Genomic DNA, 23,465 nt, shown 5'->3' with positions numbered 1-23,465 from the left:
TCTCCCTTTTTGTCTCTACTGCTCAAATAAATAATTAAGATTCTGAGTAAAATAAATAAATATGTTCGGCATCATGTCTCTGTTGAAAATGCTAATTAAAAATAATTTTTAAAAATGATGACTTTAAACTTTGAATCTCATATTTCCCCTGGAAAAGCAAATGGGTTTAAATGAGTCTTGGTTTTAACTACTTTAAAATACTTGCTTTTGCTGATGTTTAAAGGAAAATGTTATCTGAACTTGAGAGTCAAACTGATGTTGTACAGTTTCTGGGTATTGGGCTCTGAGAATTTCCTTGTGGGCAGGCTTCGGGATAGAAATCCGTTTGAACAGTCATGGCTGCAGGACATGACTTGTGCTGTGTTTTGGAGCCAGCCTGATCTTGAATTCCTTAGTGTGGGCAACCTGCCACTGGGCTTGGCCATTCTGCTTTCTGTGGGACCATCCTGTGCTGTAGGACTTTCAACATCCCTAGCACCACTGCTCACAGGGGCAGCCATTGTGACAACAAAAACAAGTCACCCCATACTTACCAGTGCCCTCCCTGAGAACCATTGGGTCCACCTCATTACTCAGATGCTTTCTTTAGGGTGCAACTGGATGAAAAATGAATAGACATGTGCATAAACGAGCCAGAATCCCTAGGGAGACAACGTTGCCTGCAACAAGGGCTCTGTGTTTTTTTCTCCTTATTTCTAGGTCATGCACATGTCTAGTCCATGTCTTTAAGTACCTCACAGAGATATTTGCATACTCATGTTCAAAGCAGCATTGTTCACAATACCCATTGAAAGAACTTGTTTTTTAACGTATTTGTGACCAGGGTGTGGGTGCAGTTTGAAGAAGTCTTGCCTTAGATTTAGCACCTGAAGGGAGACATGCTTCCCTCCCTCAGACTGAGTGTCCCTGTTCAACTGGGAGTGTTCTGGACTACAAAACCAGTTTCTCATGAAGTAGCTGTCCCATTATACAAACCATTTAACCTCTTATACTTTAGCTGCCTTGTCTATAAGAAAGGGATAATAATCTGCATTCTACCTATCTCACAGGATTGTACAGTCAAAACATACAGGAATACGTGAGAAGTTCATGAAAGATGAATGGTGCAACTGTTATGAGAAACAGTAGGAAATGTACTCAAAAAATTAAAAATAGGGTGGTCATTTGGCCTAATGACTAAGACACTAGAGTACTTGGGTTTGATACTCTGCTCCAGTTCCTGACTCCAGCTTCTTGCTAATAAAGACCTTGAAAAGCAGCAGTGATGGGTTTCTGTCTCCCAGGTTGGAGACCTGGATTGAGTTTGTGGCTCTCAGCTTCGGCTCCCCTGCCATTGCAGGCAGTAAATGAATGAGCACATGAGAACTCTCCTCTGTCTCTCTTTCTGAATCTCAGAGAAATAAAAAGAAATGTAAAAAAATAAAGAAATAAAAAATAGCTCTACCATGAGATATGATCCAGCAATCCTATTTCAGGGTATATACACAAAGAATTAAAAGCAGTGTCTCAAAGAGATATTTTCTTTCTTTTTTTTTTTTTTTGACAGGCAGAGTGGACAGTGAGAGAGAGACAGAGAGAAAGGACTTCCTTTTGCTGTTGGTTCACCCTCCAATGGCCGCCGCGGCCGGCGCGCTGTGGCCGGCGCACCGCGCTGATCCGATGGCAGGAGCCAGGAGCCAGGTGCTTTTCCTGGTCTCCCATGGGGTGCAGGGCCCAAGCACCTGGGCCATCCTCCACTGCACTCCCTGGCCACAGCAGAGGGCTGGCCTGGAAGAGAGGCAACCGGGACAGAATCCGGCGCCCCAACCAGGACTAGAACCCCGTGTGCCGGCGCCACAAGGCGGAGGATTAGCCTAGTGAGCCGCGGCGCCGGCCTCAAAGAGATATTTTCATATCCATATTCAAAATAGCCAAAAGGTGGATGTAACCCAAGTAACTGCTGATGTATGAATGGATAAACAAAATGTGGTAGACACAGACAGTGGAATATTACTCAGCCTTGAAAAGGGAGAAAATCTTGTTATATAATACAACAGGGATACACCTTGAAGACATTAGGCTAAGTGAAATAAACCAGTCATGAGAAGACATATCCTTGCCAGTTCCACTTATATGAGGTATCTAGAGGAGTCAAATTCATAGGGAAAGAAAGTAGAAAGGTAGATGTAGGGAATAAAAAGATAGTTATTGTTTAATGGAGATATATTTAACAACAATGTGAATATATGAGGAGATCTTCAACATGTTCATGGAAATGAATATGATGAAAAATTTGTATGAGTTTCAAAGTTTTTTTGCACCCAAATAAAATTAACTTAATTTCATTTTAATAATTTTGAGAGAGAGAAAGAGAGAGAGAGAGAGGTAGAGAGAGATGTCTTCCATCCGTTGGTTCACTCCCCAATTGACCACAATGGCTGGAGCTGCACTGATCCAACGCCAGAAGCCAGGAGCGTCTTCTGGGTCTCCCACGCAGGTGCAGGGGCCCAAGGACTTGGGCCATCTTCTACTGATTTCCCAGGCCATAGCAGAGAGCTGGGTCGGAAGTGGAGCAGCCAGGGACTAGAACCGGCGCCCATATGGAATGCTGGTGCTTCAGGCCAGAGCGTTAACCCACTGCGCCACAGCGCTGGTCCCTATAACTATATATTGTTATGTATTATTTAGCACCATGAAAAAAGCATGATAGAAACAGAAGATATTGTCCTAGCTCTGAGGTTGGAGGACCAACAGGAGAGCCTACATATTTCCCAAGTTGGGCAACTTAACACCAGTAGGTCTGCTGCCCTTGGATTCCTCTGAAACACTTTTGTAGGGAGTAGCATAAGAGAATAAACTTAAGAAGTAGTCAATTTATAAATGTAGTTCTTTTTAAGATTTATTTTTATTTATTTGAAAGGCAGAGTTAGAGATAGAGAGAGAGAGGGAGAGGCAGAGAGAGAGAGAGAGAGAGAGGGAGGTTTTCCATCCACTGTTTCACTCCCCAAATGGCTGCAATGGCCAGAGGTAGGCCAGTCTGAAGCCAGACCCAGAGCTTCTTTCTTCTGGGTCTCCCATATGAGTGCAGGGACAAAAGCACGTGGGCCATCCTCTGCTGCCTTCCCCCCTGCACCTTAGCAGGGAGCTAGATCAGAAATGGAGAAGCTGGGATTCGAACTGTTGCTCATATGGGATGTAGGCTGTGCAGGAGGCCACAGTGCTGGCCCCGGAAATGTAGTTCTTAAAGTGGGAAATAATGATAAAATTTCCTCTCTGATGCTGCTGGGGTCCAGCATGGATTCCATCCACCACCATGAGAAAATTCAAACCACCTCTTTTTTTTTTTTTTTTTAAGGGAAAGAGTTTATTGGGGGAAACCCAACAGACTGGAGGAAATGGGCAAAGAAGGAAAAGAGGGAGAAGGGGAGCATAAGAGAGAGAGACGCAGAGAGAGAGAGAGACAGAGGTCAGAAGACCGAGAGGAAAGAGAGAGAGAGTGAGCGAGAGAGTGCCACATGCTCAGAAACAGGTCATTTTAAAACTTTGCCAGGGGGCAGGCAGGGAAGTAGGAGCAGCGAATCCCATTAGGATGGGGGGTGGGGCTGACACTGGTGGTTGGAGCATGTGGCCATCTGGCTTCCAGCAATGGCGGTGGGGGCTAGAGCCTAGGATGGTGTCTGGAGTGTAGACCGCGCCATAGAAAAGACTGTGCCATTTTACTAACATTCTCCCCTTTTATTTTTTAAAAAGCAGGAGTTGTATGGGATTACATTAGTCCCAAAAGTCCAGGAGGGGTAGAGGGATGATGATCTGTCTTTAGAACTACTTCCTGTTGACATGGGGCAACGAGGTACTCTTCGCTGGTATGGGGCGATGTCTCAAGCTACTGTCTCCTGGGAGGGGAGCCAAGTATGTCCCTGTAGCAGCATTTGCAAATCACCTCTTCTTCGTCAAGCTTTAAAGGTCACAAGGCTTCCCAGGTCACTTGTCTCTGCCCTGATTTCTAAGGATGGCAAGGGAGAATCTCTGGCCTCAGGCCCTCCCTTCTCCAATATTACACACAAGGGGAAATCTCCCCAAATAGGAAGGAAAACCCAATGCTGTAAATTAAAAACCAAGCTAAAACATAATAACATAAGACACACACACATACACACACACACACACATACACACTCACATTCACAAACACACAAATGCTCATGACTATGCTTCCAGCAAACAAAGCAGTGAGTGAACGTATTTGAGCGTGGCGATGGCCTCTTGCATGCTGCATTGCCCTGTTTCATCACCTCCTTCTACAATGTAGAAGCCAAATTGTCCCTGTTTCGTCTGTTGGTTCCTGTTCTTCCACTTGTCTCCTGTGGTTGTTGTTAATGTGGTTGAACAAATACTGCCATTTCTACCCCTTTGGAGTCTGTGATTGGGTTACACTTCCTTGCCCTTTCAGGTTGAGTGTTGACATGTGTTTTATTTTGGCCAATAAAAAGCAGATGGAAGTGACTTCTCTGTGTGGAAGCTTTAAGAGTCTGGCCTGATTTTCCACACTCACTTCTTGACATTGTTGGTGATCACTGGAGCACGTGTTGAGATAGGACCTCTGTCTGGGACCCTGAAGGGTTATAGGGGGAAGGGGGAGTGAAGCCACCAGCCAGAATTCGTGCATCAGAACAAGAACTAAATCTTTACTGCTATTAAGATTTTAGGGTTGTTTGTTACAGGAGCATAAATCAGATCATTCTAACTGATATAGCTGATATATCACCTCCAACCACCTATAGCTTTCAAGGTCCTGAATCTACTTCTGTGTCCCTCAAACCATGCACTCTTGTTTCAGCTTCAGCTCTTACCTCACACTAGAGTGAAGCTGCATGCCCTGCCCCAGACTCCCACTCCCAATTCCCAATTTGTATAGCTCTGTATTTTCAAAATATACAGAATTGAACTCCTTCCAGAATCCATTCCCTGTACAGCTTCTCTCTCTCTCTCTCTCTCTTTCTCTCTCTTTCCACTGTCAAGTTTTTAGCTATAGAGAAACCTCTCTGATTCATTCTCTGCCTTCACTTGCACTTTGACTTCATCATCAAGTTCTCTATAATCTTCATTTCTGAGGTCTCTTGAGTTCCTCCTTGGTGCTACCACCTACCACTTCCTAGGTGCCTTACAGCTAAGGGAGAGGCATAGAAAGCAGTCCACTGTGTTTCCTATGCTACCACAACAAAACCACAGTCTGGATGGCCTACACAACAGAAATGTACTTTCTCACAGTCTGGAGGCTGGCAGCCCAAGATCAAGGTGTTGGCAGAGTTAATTTCTTCTGAGGCCCCTCTGCTTGGTTTGCAGATGGCCTCTCCCTTCTGGGTCTCCCTGTGGCCTTTGCTCTGTGCACATGCACTCCTAGTAGTTTTTCCTCTTCTTATGATGATACCAGTCACATTGGCTTAGGACCCTACCTTTAGGTCCATATCTAATTGCAATTAGCTTCTTAAAGACAGTGTCTCCCAGTACAGTCACTTTGGTGGTTAGGACTTCAGCATAGGAATTTTGAGGAGACAATTCTTTCTGTAACAGTGCACAAATCAGCTACACTGGCACAAACTTTGACCCGGGAATTAGTGAGCGAAGTATACCATGCCAGCAGCAGTGGCGGGAGCAAAAGTCCAATAGTGCTTCATTCAGAAGTCATAATGCAGCTAGCAGGAGTGGATATTGGTGGAAAGCTGAGTTCTAGGCTCAAAAATGATTTAGAAATGGTACAAAAATGGCAGTGCAAACAGAAATGCCTGGTAATTGGTGATGTGATCATGATTCTCTCATCTGACCAATTCTACAATGCAGAGGGCATTATTTCTAGAACTGTAACTCCAAGTATTTTCTCTAATCTTCTCAACAATTCTATTTGTCTTGTATATAGGATGTATATTGTACATGAGTAAAATAATATAGTTCTTTTATTAGTTATTCAATATGATTTTTACATCATAAGTACATCTACAGGAAGTGCTCCATTCAAATGTGTTTTTTTGTACCTATTGAAATAATAATGTGGTTCCAACCCTTGTACTTTCAAGAACATGAAAATATCTTTTTGATTTAGCTCATCTACATGGTATAAATGACTTCAGGGTCAAGTGTTTTATGTAGTAGTTAAGATGTAACTTGGGACTTCCACATAGCATATTGGGGTACCCAGGCTCAAGTCTTCACTTTGCTTCTGATTCCAGTTTCCTGCTAGTGCTTACCCTATGAGGCAGCAGGTAATGGCTCAACTTTTTCATCCCCACCACCCATGTGGGAGACCTGGATTGTGTTTCTGACTTTGGCCTGGCCCACTCCTGGCCGTTGTGGGCATTCAGGGAGTGAATCGGAGGATGGGTGATTCTCTCTCTTGATCTCTCTCTCTCCCTCCTGTCAAATAAATAAAATAATTAAAAATACAAAAAAAAAAAAAGACTTGACAAGCTGTTATTCTTTAAATAACTTCTTCCTATCTAATCACAGAGTCAATTTTGACAGTGTGAAATAATGCTTATATTATGGCAACAGGCTTCCAAGGTGGCACCTAGCCTATACGTATTTTTTTAAAGATTTATTTACTTATTTGAAAGTCAGAGTTACACAGAGAGAGAGGAGAGGCAAAGAGAGAGAGAGGTCTTCCATCCACTGGTTCACTCCCCAGTTGGCCACAACCGCTGGAGCTGCACCGATCTGAAACCAGGAGCCAGGAGCTTCTTCTGGGTCTTCCCATGTGGGTGCAGGGGGCCAAGGACTTGGGCCATCTTCCATTACTTTCCTAGGCCATAGCAGAGAGCTGAATCAGAAGGGGAGCAGCTGGGTCTTGAACTGGCGCCCACATGGGATAACAACAGTTCAGGCTGCGGCTTTACCTGCTACGCCACAGCGCTGGCCCCTAGACTATATCTTAAAACCCACTTTGAACACGAATTTCTATCATGCCATCCATTTTTATCCAGAAATTCCTAGGTAGCATTAATATCATTATTTCAGCTTATGTCCTCTGAGTTGCAAGTGTCAGAATACCAATTAAGATGATCATATGAAAAAGTGTCATCTATTGGCTGAAATAGCTATGAAGTCTAAAAGGGTAGATAAAATTTTAGGCATTCAGGCATGGCTGCATTCAGGAACTCAAATTTTGCCCTTAATGTTGTGTCTTAAACTCCCAACTCCCAATTCCCTTTGTGTGGTACCTGGCTCTTTGATCTTTGAAAGAGAAAGAGATGGAGAGTTTTCTCTCTTCCACCCCAACCCCTTTTTATAGAACTCTGATTGGCCCTGTTTGAGATGTGTTCTTCACTGGACCAATCCTTGTCTAGAGGTCTGCATTTTTTTTTCTTTTGACAGGCAGAGTTAAACAGTGAGAGAGAGACAGAGAGAAAGGTCTTCCTTCCATTGTTTCACCCCCCAAATGGCCGCTACGGCTGGCGTGCTGCGCCGATCCGAAGTCAGGAGCCAGGTGCTTCTCCTGGTCTCCCATGCGGGTGCAGGGCCCAAGCACTTGGGCCATCCTCCACTGCCTTCCTGGGCCACAGCAGAGAGCTAGACTGGAAGAGGAGCAACTGGGTCAGAACTGGCGCCCTGACTGGGACTAGAACCCGGGGTGCCAGCGCCATAGGTGGAGGATTAGCCTAGTGAGCCTCGGCGCCAGTCTAGAGGTCTGCAATTCTAAAGAGCCAGTCTGGACTAGGTGCCAGGTGCTAAGGAGGCAGGGTGGATGTATGCCCCTGAGGACTCAGGGGTGGGGAGCATCCAGTCCACAGGCCATGGCCATATAAGGCCCATGAAATCATTTGGTCTGACTCTGCCAAGGCAACCGCAGGTGGGACTTGAAATTCAATACATCTATAGCAGGCTAATTTTTAAGTTGCTAATTTTGTATGGCCTATGAATGATGTTATAAACATCCAAATGACCCTTGGCAGAAAAAAGGTCCCCCACCCCTGTAAGGAGAGCCAATTTCCCAAAGGTAGAAAAAAAAAGTCTCAACAGAAAACTTAGCTTTTGGGAGCAGTGTATTCTACACCCCTCTACGTTACACGGGTTGGTTTCCTGTTCTGCCATCGGAGGAGGGCTTTGGTGATTTGGATGGCACTGATGACCTTGGGCTTTCCTGGGAAGAAGCTGCTTTGTGTCTGAGGAACAAGCTTTCTTTGAAAGTGGGTGGAGACTGTCCTCCTGGACTGGAGGGCTGTGTGCTATAACTCTTCCCCACCGGGTCACTGCTTTTGAAGCTAGCCTGGTTCTCTCTTTACTGTCACTGGGAGCTTCACCAACCCTCCCCCCAAACCCACCACAGCCCTGAAGGAGGCCTTTTTTTGACAGCTCACTCCCTGCTTCTAAGGAGAATTGGGTCCATTGTTTCATGGGGTTTCCTTTAGGCAAATCTGAGGAGTGTGAAAGAACCCATTTAAAGGGGTTTGAGGAATAAGGACAAAATAAAGATCAAACCCAGGCACAATCAAAAGCTGTTTGTTAACAGGCAAGTTATTCTTCAAAGCCTTTATCAGGAACAAGGGAGACTTATCTAGAAGCACTATGTGGCGAAAGTAGGCGGGTCTGGGGGCATTCATTTGAAGTTCTAAACAGATGATGGCTGGCCTGGCAGCTGGGCCCAGAATTATCAGTAAGTCTCAAGGGTTAAGTGGGCAGTGTTGGTAGATAAGGGCCTGGGAAAAATAACAAATCATCCAGTAGTAGTAATGTTTATTGGAGACGCTCTCCAAACCTTCCTATCTTTGCACCCACTTCTGCGAAGGAGTCACATGCTCCAAGTAGGGGAAACTCTTTCCTAATCCCAGATCCCAGGTTTAGGAAACAGTTATCCTGCTATCTTGCAAAACATATGCCTACTTTCTAGATGCTAACCAAGTGCACCCAGTTAGCAGCTTTAGTGAACCAACACTAGACTGGGGGCTCTCAAGGCTGGCCCCTCTAATGCCTGCTGTTAATGATAATACGTGACTTTTATTAAATGCCGACTCATGCCCATTCATTCTGTGTGGTACCTAGCTACCTAACCTTTGAAGGACAGAGATCTCACTCTCCCACCCACTGCCCCCCCCCCCCCCCCGCCACTGCCACAGAACTCTTTTTAGTCCTGAGAGTCATATGCTCTTCATTGGAGCAGCCATTGTACCCACTGGGTCTTCACCATATCCTAGACTCTTATTATCCCCATTTTACAGATGTAGGGACTGAGTCTTTAAGAAGGTCATGTAATTCACTTATGGTTTCCTAGCTAATGCACGTGAGAGCTGGGATTTGAACCTCTATGGCTTGCTATGCTAATCCTGTATCCTTTTTTTTTATTGGAAAATATTACTTTAAGAAATGAAAACTACACTTTTCAAATTTTTTAAAAGTATAACACATTTACAAAATTAAGTCCAACCATTTGAAGAGAAATAACCACCATATATCATCAACATGTAGATAAAAATTACACATGGTTATTCTATATATTTGAATTAAAATACAATACATAGGTATCACACCAATAATAAATTGTATATATTGTATTCATACAGTGTGCTATTTTACAGAGAACATTATAATTACTATAAAATAAAGAATCCTGTATTCTTAATCTCTCGTCATACTGACATTCTAATTAGATCCAACAAGGACTTCATCTCCTTTATCCTTAGAAAATAGGACTGAAGTATTCTTTTTTTAAAAAAAGATTTATTTATGTATTCAAAAGGCAGAGTTACAGAGAGGCAGAGATTGAGAGAGAGAGAGAGAGAGAGAGAGACAGAGAGAGAGGCACACACACACAGAGATATTCCTCCATCTGCTGGTTCACTTCCCAGATGGCTGCAACGGCTGGAGCTGCACCAATCTGGAGCTGGGAGCCAGGAGCTTCTTCTGGGTCTCCCACATGGAGGGGCCCAAGGACTTGAGCCACCCTCTACTGCCTTCCCAGACCACACCACAGAGCTGGATAGGAAGAGGAGCAGCCTGGTCTCAAACTGACACTCATAAAGCCGGCACCACAGGCTTTACCAGCTATGCCACAGCACTGGCCCTGAGGTATTCTTATGCTAAACTCCAGGCCTATTGGAAAGACTGGGCTCACAGAAGTTAAAGTGACTCACCCAGAACTATAAGGGTTCAAGGAATTGACCTTAAGGGATGGGTTTTTCTCCTTCTTATTGTAAAATGTAAACTGTGAGTCCAATACCAACAGATTTAAATTGGCAGTGGCAGAAAGATCCACCCAGGATGCAGAGTTTCTCAGGCACCCATTTGAGTTAATGTATGTAATAATTCCTATCAGCATACAGATGTATCTGAATATCACTCCTTAAAGGCAAAACTACAAATTGTGCTGCCCAAGCAGTAGCTGCGAGTTACATGCAGCTAGGTAAATTTAACTTAAGTAAAAGCAACAGTTCAGTTCCTCATTCCTATCAGCCACTTTTCAAATGGCCCCTAGCAGATGCAGCTCATGTCCATCAGCCTGGAAATTTCTAGTGGACAGTGCTCTCCAACACCTGCCTCCACCCACGCTCCATCGCAGAGACTGCTGTGTTCCTCTGCTGTTCTTTGCATCGCAATTCCTTGGCAGAATCAGCCCTGTTTGTTGTCACCACCCGCCACCACCTTTCTGTCCCCAGTCCACTCCATTCAAGCTTTTCCTATCAATTGCTTCACTGAGCTTTTTCTTTCAGAGCCATGAATGACCCTCTTTCTACCTGAGCCCACGTTCAGTGTCATCACCTTGTTGATCCTCTCGGTGGTGTTGGATGCTGTGGCCACACCCTCCTTGTCTTGTCTCTGAGTTTCTGGAAGACCACATGTCTTGGCTCCCCTCCCAGCTAAACGAGACACCTGGCAGTCTCCTTCAAAACCTTCTTCTCCCTATAAGACCTCTCAACCGTGGGGCTTGGTCCTCAGCCTGCCTTCTTCAGGTGTCTATGCTGTCTCCCAGGTGATTTGACACCAGCAAACAGAAAGCTCAGCGCACAGCTCCTGAGCCTTAAGCCCTCCAGGGCTTGCTACTGCAACCAGGATAAAACCCAACATGCTAATCATGGCCTGCAATGGCCTTCAGGATTAGCCTTCAGCTAACCCTAACCCTATCCTTTCCACTCTCTCTCTCTCTCACCTGCCATTAGTTTCTGGCTCAGTCTTAGATTCAACTGCATGCTTCATATCTCCCAGTGGCTGGTACTTGTCATCATTTGGGTCTTAACTCAAATACAAGCTTTTCAGAAAAATCATCCTGATCACCCTAGATACAACAGCTCTCCATCACATGAGCTAAAACCTAGTAACCTAGTAGCTAATAGCCGGAGCTATTCTGTTCTATCATGCTAGTCATCTGTGCTTTCTGACATTCACATATAAGCTCCCGGGGACAGGGCCTCTGTCTGTCTTGCCCACCGTTCTATCTTCAGTATTTTTCATGATTTGGAACCTAGTTGGTGCTGAGATAAAGCAGTTGACTAACAATTTGCCAGAAGTCAAAAGGGGCTATCAGGACTATTGTTGACTCCCTTGTGATGTAGTTAGAGGCAGAGGAAGAACCAACTGTGGTTACTGGGAAGAGAACTGTATGGCTAGAAACAGACATTTCCTTGAATGAGCACCTAGCCTTTGGCCAGAGATCATAGCCCAGGTAAACAAATCTTTAGCATTTCATGACTTTATCTATACTTGAAAAATGTCAGTTTCCATTCATCTTTTTCTGGTGATTTTTTCTCAAAGATGTTAACACCAGAGTGACTTAAAAAAAAAAAAAAAAACTGTTCTTGGATCTTAGTTTCCCCATCCATTAAATGATTTGGTTTTTAGTAGATAATTTCCCAATTTTCGTAGTGTGTATTTCTCACTGTCCCAAGTCATTTTTTTTTATTTGACAGGTAGAGTTATAGACAGTGAGAGAGAGAGAGAGAGAGAGAGAGAGAGAGAAAGGTCTTCTTTCCGTTGGTTCACTCCCCAAATGGCCACTATGGCTGGCGCTGCGCCGATCTGAAGCCAGGAGCCAGGTGCTTCCTCCTGGTCTCCCATGCAGGTGCAGGAGCCCGAGCACTTAGGCCATCCTCCACTGCCTTCCCGGGCCACAGCAGAGAGCTGGACTGGAAGAGGAGAAACCAGGACTAGAACCCAGTGCCCATATGGGATGCCAGTGCCGCAGGTGGAGGATTAACCAAGTGAGCCACCAAGTCATTTTAAGAATGATTTCCTAAAGAGATAGTAAAAAATTTGAACAGGTTTATATAGATTTGAATATAATAATATTGGAATATATTTGAATTTAGAAATATAAGTTCCAAGGACCATTGTAAATGAAGATCAAAAAATATGACAAGTGTTTACAATTATTTTTTAAAAGTATTTATTTATTTATTTATTTGAAAGGCAGAGCTACAGAGAGGCAGAGGCAGAGACAGGGAGAGAGAAAGTCTTCCATCCACTGGTTCACTCCCTGGATGGCTGCGACAGCCAGAGCTGAGCCGATCCAAAAGGAGCCAGGAGCTTCTTCCAGGTCGCACATCAGGTGCAGGGACCCAAGGACTTGGGCCATCTTCTACTGCTTTCCCAGGTCATATCAGAGAGCTGGATTGGAAGTGGAGCAGCAGGGTCTCAAACTGACTTCCATATGGGATACTGGCACTAGCAGGCAGCGGCTTTACCCACTATGCCACAGCGCCTGCCCCTATAATTAATTTTATTAAGTTAAAGTATTTATAATCTCCATCTATAAAATATGTTTACTCATAGAAAGAGAAGCTAGAGAAAATATATCAAAAAGTAACTTGTGATTATCTCTGGGCATGAGATTAGTCCATTTTTATTTCTTTTATATTTGTCATTATTTTCCAAGTAATCCTTGGTGATTATCTAATACTGTTGGCAGTCAATGAATTGCACTTTTAGGCTGGAACGGACTCTAGTGCTATGAGTTTAAAGTCTGAAGTCTCAGGAGTACTACAGTTGAGTTCAACAAATGTTTATTGAACACCTTGTTTATGTATGAGTCATACATGTACCAGTCATGAGCTGGAAGGCTCTGGCCTCAGAAACAGACTGAAAGCTGAAAATCTACCTTGGAGGTAATTGCAGGTGCTGTGGGAGAACCAAGAAGAGGAAGGCAGTCGTTGGAAAGAGGAATGCTAGCACACAGAGGTACAGAAACAGTATCTTGAAAGTATCTTGGGTTCTACTTATCTGATGTGAGCCATTTGACCTCTCAGTTTCTCAGCCACCACCACTTAGCTGCTGACCCTGTAGGTCTTGAGCATCTCCTTCTCTCCAACATCATGGCGAGACATGCCTGATGTCTTTCCTCACAAGGCTTTCTGGGCCAAGAGCACTCTGCCCAGAAAACAACAGAATCTCCCCATTCCCCAGTTCCCATGGAGTCCAGTGACTGGTAATAAAATCAGGTACGATTTCTTTCCTTTTTTTTTTTATGCCAGATGATCACTATCTTTTGATGAATGAAAAATATAACATTAAATGAACTAGAAAACTACTTAATCTTGCATTTGTTTGCAGTTTTTGTGCAACGAAGTGCCAACGGTGTGAATATGAAAGCTGCTTTTTTTTTTTTTTTTAAGATTTATTTATTTGAAAGGCAGAGTTAAAGAGAGGCAGAGTTACAGAGAGGGAGAGGGAGACAGAAAGGTCTTCCACCCGCTGAATCACTCCACAAATGGCTGCAATGATTGGAGCTGGGCTGATCCAAAGCCAGGAGCCAGGAGCTTCTTCCAGGTTTCAAATGCGTGTGCAGTGGCCCAAGGCCCAGGCTACAGCAGAGCTGGATCAGAAGAGGAGCAGCCGGGACTCACCAGCATCCACTAGGGACACTGGCACTGCAAGCGGCAGCTTTACCTGCTATGCCACGGCACCAGCTCCAACAGCTGCTGTTTTTATATCTCTTACAAAACGACTTTGCCTAAAAAAACCCCAACAACTTGAAATTGGCATACTATCAGGATTTGTTTTAATATTTGGTGAGATGGTCTCATTGTTTATGCCATAAATCAAAAGAAACTGAAGATTCATAAATAAATCACGCTCTATAATACAGTTAAGCATAATCATGTTTCACAATGCACTCGAAAGAAACTAGTTAAAATAAATCACATCTTTGTTCTTTAGATTATTTTACTTGAAATAGTTTGTGAATGGAATCTAGCTTGTGGAATGCCTTAGTCACAAGTTCAGTTAAGCATAATCATGTTTCACAATGCACTCGAAAGAAACTAGTTAAAATAAATCACATCTTTGTTCTTTAGATTATTTTACTTGAAATAGTTTGTGAATGGAATCTAGCTTGTGGAATGCCTTAGTCACAAGTTTATTGATTTTGGGGAATTATTTTGTTAGATTAACTGTGTCCACTTTAAAAATAGCTGGCTTTTCTGAAAATGTTTATTTAAAAATATAGGAATAGTCTTTACTGTAAGTAAAGTACCCAAATCTAATATGTATCATGCTAGAACGGTAATTATTTACACTATATTTTTAGAAAAAATACAGATTAAATGCAGGAAAGAAAACACATTTTTCCCCCAGAAACCTTTTATTTAAGGTGTACAAACTTCATGCATTTCATAAATACAAATTTAGGAACATAGTGATTCTTCCAACCCTACCTGCCCTCCCTTGCTTACTCCCATTCTTATATTTTACTAAGTTCTATTTTAATTCACTTTATACACTTCAGATTAACCCGATACTAAGTAAAAAGTTCAATAAATAGTATAAAAAAAAAAACCCTGTTCCTCAACAGTACAGACAAGGGCTGTTCAACATCATCGCATCTCTGTCAATTTCACTTCTATAGATTACCTTTTAGGTACTCTGTTAGTTACAACAGATGGGGAGAACATGTGGTATTTGGCCTTTGGGAACTGGCTTATTTCATGAAATAGAATGTTTTCTAGTTTTCTTTTTTGAACAAGGTGTTCAAAAAAATCCATTTCGTTGCAAACGACATGATTTCTTTTTTTTTTTTTTGTCACTGTGTAGTATTCCATGGTGTATATTTCCCATAATTTCTTTATCCAGTTTTCAGTTGACAGGCATTTGGGTTGATCCTATACCTTAGCTATTGTGAATTGAGCTGCAATAAACATGGGGGTACAGATAATTCTTTCATATGCTTATTTTGTTACCCTTGGGAAAATTCCCCGGAGTGGGATGGCTGGGTGATGTGGTAGGTCTAAATTCAGGTTTCTGAGTTACCTCCTTACTGTTTTCCAGAGTGGCTGCGCCAGTTTGCATTCCCACCAACAATGGATTAGGATACCTTTTTCCCAACATCCTCAGCAGCGTTTATTGTTTGTTGCTTACTGTATGAAAGCCATTCTAATGGGGGTGAGGCGAAATCTGACTGTGTTTTTTAAAAGAAAGATTTATTTATTTATTTGGAAGGCAGAGTTACAGAGATACAGAGGCAGAGAGAGAGAGAAAAGTCTTCTATATGCTGAGTCACTCCCCAAATGGCCAAAATGGCTGGAGCTGAGCTGATCTGAAGCCAGGAGCCAGGAGCTTCTTCTGGGCCTCCTGCACGGGTGCAGGGGCCCAAGCACTTGAACCACCTTCTACTGTTTTCCCAGACCATGGCAGACAGCTAGATAGAAATTGGAGCAGCCAGGACTTGAACCAGCACCTATATGGTTGCCGGCACTAGCAGGTGGCAGCGTTACCCACTATGCCACAGTGCTGGCCCCTTCATTGTGGTTTTGATTTGCATTTCCCTGATGGCTAGTGATCCTGAGCATTTTTTCATATGCCTGTTGGTCATTCGGATTTCTTCTTTTGAAAAATGCCTATTTAAGTCCTTTGCTGATTTCTTAACTGGGTTATTTGTCTTGTTGCTGTTGAGTTTCTAGATCTCTTTATATATTCTGAATACTAATCCTTTATCAGTTGCATACTTTGCAAATAATTTCTCCCATTCTGTTAGTTGCCTCTTTGCTAATTGTTTCTTTTGCGGTGCAGAAGCTTCTCAATTTGATATAATTCCATTTGTCAATTTTGCCCTTTTTTTTTTTAAAGATTTTTTAAAATTTATTTTATTTGAGAATTAGAGTTACAGTGAGAGAGAGAGAGACAGAGAGAAAGGTCTTCCTTCCATTGGTTCACTCCCCAAATGGCCACAATGGTCAGAGCTGTGCTGATCCAAAGCCAGGAGTCAGGTGCTTGTTCCTGGTCTCCCATGCAGGTGCAGGGGCCCAAGCACTTGGGCCATCTTCTACTACTTTCCCAGGCCACAGCAGAGAGCTGGACTGGAAAAGGAGCAACCGGGACTAGAACCCGGTGCCCATATAGGATGCTGGTGCCACAGGCAGAGGATTAACCAAGTGAGCCATAGCACCAGCCCCCCAACTTTGTCTTTAATTGCCTGTGCCTCTGTGGTCTTTTCCAAGAACTCTGCCTATGCCAATGTCTTGCAGTGTTTCCCCAATGTTCTAAAATAATTTGATGGTATTAAGTCAGATTTAGGTCTTTGATACATTTTGAGTGGATTTTTGTGTAAGGTATAAGGGAAGGGTCTTGCTTCATACTCTGCATGTGGAGATCCAGTTTTCCCAGACCATTTGTTGAAGAGACTGTCCTTGCTCCAGGGATTGATTTTAGTTCCTTTGCCAAAGATAAGTTGGTTGTAGATGTATGGATTAATTTATTTCTATTCTGTTCAATTGGTCTGTCCATCTGTTTTTGTACCCATACCAGCTGTTTTGATTATAACTGCTCTGTAGTATGTCTTGAAATCTGGTATTTTGATGACTCTGGCTTTGTTTTTGTTGTATACATTGCTTTAGCTACTCAGAGTCTCTTGTGTATCCATATGAATTTCAGCATTGTTTTTTCTAAATCTGAGAAGAATGTCCTTGGTATTTTGATTTGTATCACACTGATTCTGTAAATTGCTTTCAGTAGTATGGAAATTTTGACCATATTGATTCTTCTAATACATGAACATTTTTTCCCATTTTTTGGTATCTTCTTCTATTTCTTTCTTTAATGTTTTGTAATTCTCATTGCAGAAATCTTTGATGTCCTTGGTTAAATTTATTCCAAGGTGTTTGATTTTTTTGTAGCTATTGTGAATTGAATTTATCTTAGAAATTCTTTCTCAGCTGTGGCATTGTCTGTATATACAAAGGCTATTGATTTTTGTGTGTTGATTTTATATCCTGCTACTTTACCAAACTCTTTTATGAATTTCAATAGTCTCGTAGTGGAGTCTTTTGGATCCCCTAAATATAGAATCATGTCATCTGAAAATAGGGTACTTTCACTTCTTCCTTCCTAATCTGTATCCTTTTGATTTCTTTTTCTTGCCTAATGGCTCTGGCTAAAACTTCCAGGACTATATTGAATAGCAATGGTGAAAATGGGCATCCTTGTCTGGTTCTGAATCTTAGTGGGAATACTTCCAACTTTTCCCCATTTAGTGCTGGTAATAGGTTTGTAATAAATTGCCTTGGTTGTGTTGAGGAATGTTCCTTACATACACAATTTGCTTAAAGTTTTCATTATGAAAGGATGTTGTATTTTATAAAATGCTTTCGCTGCATCTGATTTTTGTTCTTCAGTTTCTTAATGTGATATATCACATTGATTGATTTGTGAATGTTAAACCATCCCTGCATACCAGGGATAAATCCCACAGGTTATTGATCTTTCTGATGTGTTGTTGGATTCAGTTGGCCAGCAAATTTTTTTTTTTTTTGCATCTGTGTTCATCAGGGAAATTAGCCTGTAGTTCTCTTTCTCTGTTGTATCTTTTTCAGGTTTAGTAATTTAGGTGATGCTGGCTTCATAGAAGGAGTTTGGAAAGATTCCCTTCCATTCAATTTTTGAATAGCTTGAGAAGAATTGGATTTAGTTCTTCTTTAAATGTCTGGTAGAATTTAGCAGTGAAACCATTGGTCCTGGACTTTTCTTTGCTGGCAGGGTTTTTATTACTGATTCAATTTATGTATTGGTTATTGGTCTGTTCAGGTTTTCTGTGTCTTCATGGCTCAGTTTAGGTAGGTTGCATGTGTCCAGTAATCTATCCATTTCTTCCAGGTTTCCTGATATGTTGGCATGCAACTCTTTGTAGTAATTTCTGGTGATTCTTTTTATTTCTGTGGTGTCTGTTACATTTCCTTTTTCATCTCTAATTTTATTGATTTGGGTCTTCTCCCTCTTTTTTCATTAATTAGGACAATGGTGTGTCAATTTTATGTATTTTTTCAAAAATCCAACTCTCAGTTTCACTGATCTTTATTGTATTGTGTTTTTGGTTTCTCTTTTGTTTATTCTTCTCTAATTTTAATTATTTCTTTTCTCCTACTAATTTTGGGTTTGGTTTACTGTTGTTTTTCTAGGTCCTTGACATGCACTGATAGCTCATTTATTTCATGTCTTCCCAATTTCTTGATATAGGCACCAATTGCTATAAACTTTCCTTTTAATACTGCTTTTGCTATATCCCAGAAGATTTGATATGTTGTATGTTATTTTCATTCATTTCCAGAACTTTTTTAAATTTATCTTTTGATTTTTTTGATGACTCACTGTTCATTCAGGAGCTTGTTGTTCAGTCTCTATCTATTTACATTTATTCTAGAGATTCTTGAGTTGTTGATTTCCAGCTTCATTCCATTGTGGTCAGAGAAGATGCATGGTATGATTTCTATTTTTTTTTTTAATTTGCTGAGACTTGCTTTATGGCCTAGCATGTGGTCTATCCTAGAGAAAGTTCCATGCACTGATGAGAAGAATGTCTATTCTGCAACTGTAGGATGAAAAGTTTTGTAGATATCCATTAGGTCCATTTGGTCTTTTGTGTCGATTAATTCTGTTGTTTCCTTACTGATTTTCTGTCTGTTTGATCTGTCCATTGTTGAAAGTAGGGTATTGAAGACTCCCATTACTATTATATGGGAGTCTATGTCTCCCTTAGATCCATTAAAATTTCTTTTAAATATCCTGGTTCCCTGTAATTAGATAATATATATTTATTATATTCAGATGTTCCTGTTGAATTGACCCCTAATTATTACATAGTGCCTTAGTCTCTTTTAACAGTTTTTCTGTGAAAGTCTGTTTTGTCTGATATCTGGATGGCTACATCAGCTCTTTTTTTGTTTTCTGTTAGCATATAATATTTTTTTGGTACTTTCACTTTCAGCCTGTGAGTTATCTTTATCGGTGAGATATGTTTTTTGTAGGCAGCAAATAGATGGGTTTTGTTTTTTAATCCATTCAGCCAGTCTGTATCTTTTAACTGTGGAGTTGAGGCCATTTACATTCAGGTGACTGTTGATAAATAATGACTTGGCCCTGCCATTTTTTTAAATAATATTCCTATTGTTTATTTTGGATTTCCTTTGTACTTTTACTGGGAGGTTTTCTACCTTCACCTTCTTTCAGAGTGATGAGCATGTTTCTGTTTGTAGCATATCCTTAACCATCTCTGATAAAGCTGGAAGATTTGTGACAAATTCTTTCAATTTGTTTGTTATGGAAGGTCTTTATTTCTCCTTCATTCATAAATGATTGATTTTCAGGTTACAGTATTCTGGGTTGACAGTTTTTTTCTCCTAAGACTTGGAGTATACATCACCATTCTCTCCTAGCCTGTGGGGTTTCTGATAAGAAGTCAGCTGTGAGTCTAATTGGAGTGCCTCTGAAAGTAATCTGGTGTTTCTCTCATGCATATTTTAGAATCTTCTTTATGTTTCATTGTGGAGAGTTTGAATATGATGTGTTGTAGTGAAGATCTTTTCTGGTCATGTCTATTAGGAGTTCTATGTGCTTCATGTTCTTAGATGTCCCTTTCTTTCTCCAAATTAGGGAAATTTTCTGTAAATATTTCACTAAATAGAACTTCTAATCTGTTCTCTTTTTCTGCGCCTTTAGGAATTCCTAAGACCCATATACCCATATATTGTATTGTTTGATAGTATCCCATAACTCTCTGACACTGTTTTTTAGTTTTCTGATTTTTTCCTCCTTTTTTTTTTTTTTTGGTCAGACTGTAAAATTTCCAGAGATTTGTCTTCTAACTTGGATATTGTTTCTTCTGCTTCACTGAGTCTGTTGTTAAGGCTTTCCACCTCATTTTTATTTGATCTATTGAATTCTTCATTTCTAATATTTCATTTTGATTTATCCTTCAAATCTCAATTTCATGGGAAAAATTTTCATTTATGTCATGCATGTTTTTCTTTAATTTGTGGATTTACTTCTGATTACTTCTAAGTAATCCTATGATCAATTTTTTGAATTCCATTTCTGGTATTTCTTCAATCTCTTCATCTTTGCATTCTAGTACTGAATTGTTGTGTTCCTTTGGAGATGCCATTTTGTCTTCCTTATTCTAGTTTCTTGAATTTTGCACTTATTTTTGGGCATTTGTGGAGATACTTGTTGACTGGTTCCCTCCCTCCCCCCATTGCTTTTATATTTGGACTGTGCCTCTGTATCGTGTCTGCTCTTTAAGTGAATACCCAGAGACATGTGCTGGGTGTCAGTGTTTCAGGGTGAGAGGAGTGTCCAAGGTGACTCCCAAATTGAGTATGGTAAATCTCCTTTTTTTTTTTTTTAATCAGAGATAAGTTTTATTCAGCTCTGTTGGCATAGTCTCATGCTCACCTCCTCTCCTCCAAGGAGACCAATGCCTCAACGCTAGCCCCAGTGGGTGTAATATTCCTCTGTGCTGCCACAAGAACCACAGAAGGGATCTGCACAGTCCCCAGGGTGAGCATGGATCCTGCAGCAGTGATCCTTACCAGTTAATCATGGAGCCCTGATCCTGTGGAGTCACCTGCAGTGACCGCCCAGAGACTCAGACACACCCTGCCCCCTCCTGCATGGTCACAGTGTTTTCACAGTCCCAGCACACAAGGCTCCCACAGTCATGAATGCCCAGCCCCCTGTCAATTCTCCCAGCCAGACTCAGGCGACTCCTCTCAGCTGGTTGCTGGGGTGTGGACACATGCCGGCGCAGCTGTTACATGTCTAAAACAGCGCCAGCTAGCTACTGGGTGCCAGAGCTGGGTGGTTGGGGAGAGAGAAATGTGCCTTCTCCTTTTTCCCTCTAGGTTGGCAGGTACATTCTCACCCAATGGATTACAATCCAGACTCATGCCAGGCTTTTCCTGCAGCTTTATTGCTAGTGCTGCAGTCTGGACTCTCCTCACTCTCCAAAGCTGATGCTGGGACTCTCGGCTGCTGGGATCCTGAGTTGTATGCATCCACAGTGTCCCTCTAATTTTCTTGGAGTTTCTTTTTTTTTTTTAATTTTTCTTTTTCTTTTTCTTTTTCTTCTTCTTCTTCTTCTTCTTTTTTTTTTTTTTTTTTTTTTGACAGGCAGAGTGGACAGTGAGAGAGAGAGAGACAGAGAGAAAGGTCTTCCTTTGCCGTTGGTTCACCCTCCAATGGCCGCCGCGGCTGGCGCGCTGTGGCCGGCGCACCACGCTGATCCGAAGGCAGGAGCCAGGTGCTTCTCTTGGTCTCCCATGGGGTGCAGGGCCCAAGCACTTGGGCCATCCTCCACTGCCTTCCCAGGCCACAGCAGAGAGCTGGCCTGGAAGAGGGGCAACTGGGACAGAATCCGGGGCCCCGACCGGGACTAGAACCCGGTGTGCCAGCGCCCCAAGGCAGAGGATTAGCCTAGTGAGCCGTGGCACCGGCCCTGCTTGGAGTTTCATCTGCCATTTTCTTCTTAACTCTTCCCTGAGATTGCACTCTCTTCACTTTTTTTTTAATTGTGTTCCCCTAGACTAGGGCAGTAAGCTCCCTCCTATTCCACCATCTCTGAAAACATATTTTTGGGGGCCAGCACTGTGGCCTAGAGGGTAAAGCCACCACCTGTGCTTCCTGCATCCCATATGGGTGCTGGTTCAAGTCCTGGCTGCTCCACCTCTGATCCAGCTCTCTGCCATGGCCTGGGAAAGCAGTAGACGATGGCCCAAGTCCTGGGGCCCCTGCACCCACGTGGGAGACCTGGAGGAAGCTCCTGGCTCCTGCCTTCGAGTCAGTGCAGCTCTGGCCAGTGCAGGCTATTGGGGGAGTGAACCATCGGATAGAAGACCTCTCTCTCTCTCTTCCTCTCTCTCTCTCTGCCTCTTCTTCTCTCTCTGTGTAACTCTGACTTTCAAATAAATAAATCTTTAAAAAACCACATTTTTTAAACACTCAATTTTCCCATTCATTAATTCTTCATTGTTTGCACTTGTTTAAACACTTTGACATGTTAGTTTTCTATCTGTTCCAGGAGATTTGTATTGTAATTTTTTTCCCATTAGAAACTGTGATTCTTTATGGGATCTTTTCACCTTTGCACACTGATTTTGGAACCAAATATGGATTCGGTCTTCTTCTAGATTCATTCAGTTTTTGAGCTAAATCTCTAATATCAATGCCAGGGTAACAGTTTACTCTAAAGACATTTTCTATCCAACCTGATTCTGAGTAAAAACAGTCTTGGTCTTCGGTTTCTTTACCACTTCAACACTCTTTTTAAAGACATTCTTTTTGAGGCTGAAAAGTAATTTCCTTATTTCAAAGCTCTTTCTTCTGGCATTGAATGATCCTCAGTGCATGGGAACGAGATGCTACTGGGAAAATTCAGGACATGGTGATGTGAGTTAGCATCATTCCCCAAGGAGCTGCAGGTGTCTGCCCACGGCCTGTAGAGTTTCATTGATACAAAGCTGTCTTTCTTCTGGTCCAGTCCTAAGATACTCTCAATTGAAAATGAGCAGGATGAGGGTTTGCTTTTCACAAACCAAGCACCTTCCTGAAGACTGAGAGACATCCTCTCATGGGCTGCACAGATACAGCTCTGGCCTCTTTACTGCCTCTGTACCACGTTTACAGTCAGGTACAACTTCAACAAGTGATGTTGGAGAAGAACCAAGCTGGGTCTAGAGGAATTACATGTGAGACGGCCCACATACTTACGTTATATCAAGGGCACGGTTATCCTACCATCTCATGCTGAAAATGTCACCGCTATCTGGACACTTGGACATGTTTAACTGGGGATATGATTTTTCTCTTTGTTTCTGGGTTCTTTACTAGTAAATTGATTGAATTATATATATATATGTGTGTGTGTGTATATATATATATATATATGTTAAATCTTAAAAAACATGCTCTTGGGGCCTGAGATGTGCTATAAGGGGCTTAACCTACAGAAGGCAGGAAGGAGTGATGGAGAAGCCTTAATTTAATGATTAACAGAGAAGCAGGGGCCTGGGGCCAGTTGGATGACAATCCTCTTGTGTCTTGAGTGAGGTTGCCACTGCTTGTTCCTTGCAGCTATTTTGTGGTGTGTTATTTCTCAAAGGAAAGTAGAAAAAGCGGATACAGGGATAAAATGGGACTTCACAGCAGAATCTCAGCTTCCACAGTGTAGTGTCCCTTTCTCTTCCCTTCCTGTTTCAACTCTGGGGGCAACCTTCTGGGATCATCACGCTTGATCACCCACAGGAAATT

At 42.2% G+C, this 23,465-nt stretch overlaps 1 pseudogene; it reads right to left on the bottom strand.

Moving 5' to 3' along the window:
• Positions 1-22,198: 22,198 nt before the first annotated feature.
• LOC100351827 (homeobox expressed in ES cells 1 pseudogene) lies at positions 22,199-22,849 on the bottom strand (annotated as a pseudogene).
• Between the last annotated feature and the right edge of the window lie 616 nt (positions 22,850-23,465).

The sequence above is a fragment of the Oryctolagus cuniculus genome, chromosome 3 (genome assembly GCF_964237555.1).
Source record: "Oryctolagus cuniculus chromosome 3, mOryCun1.1, whole genome shotgun sequence".
Lineage (NCBI taxonomy): Eukaryota > Metazoa > Chordata > Mammalia > Lagomorpha > Leporidae > Oryctolagus > Oryctolagus cuniculus.
This window is presented reverse-complemented; position numbering and strand designations above follow the sequence as displayed.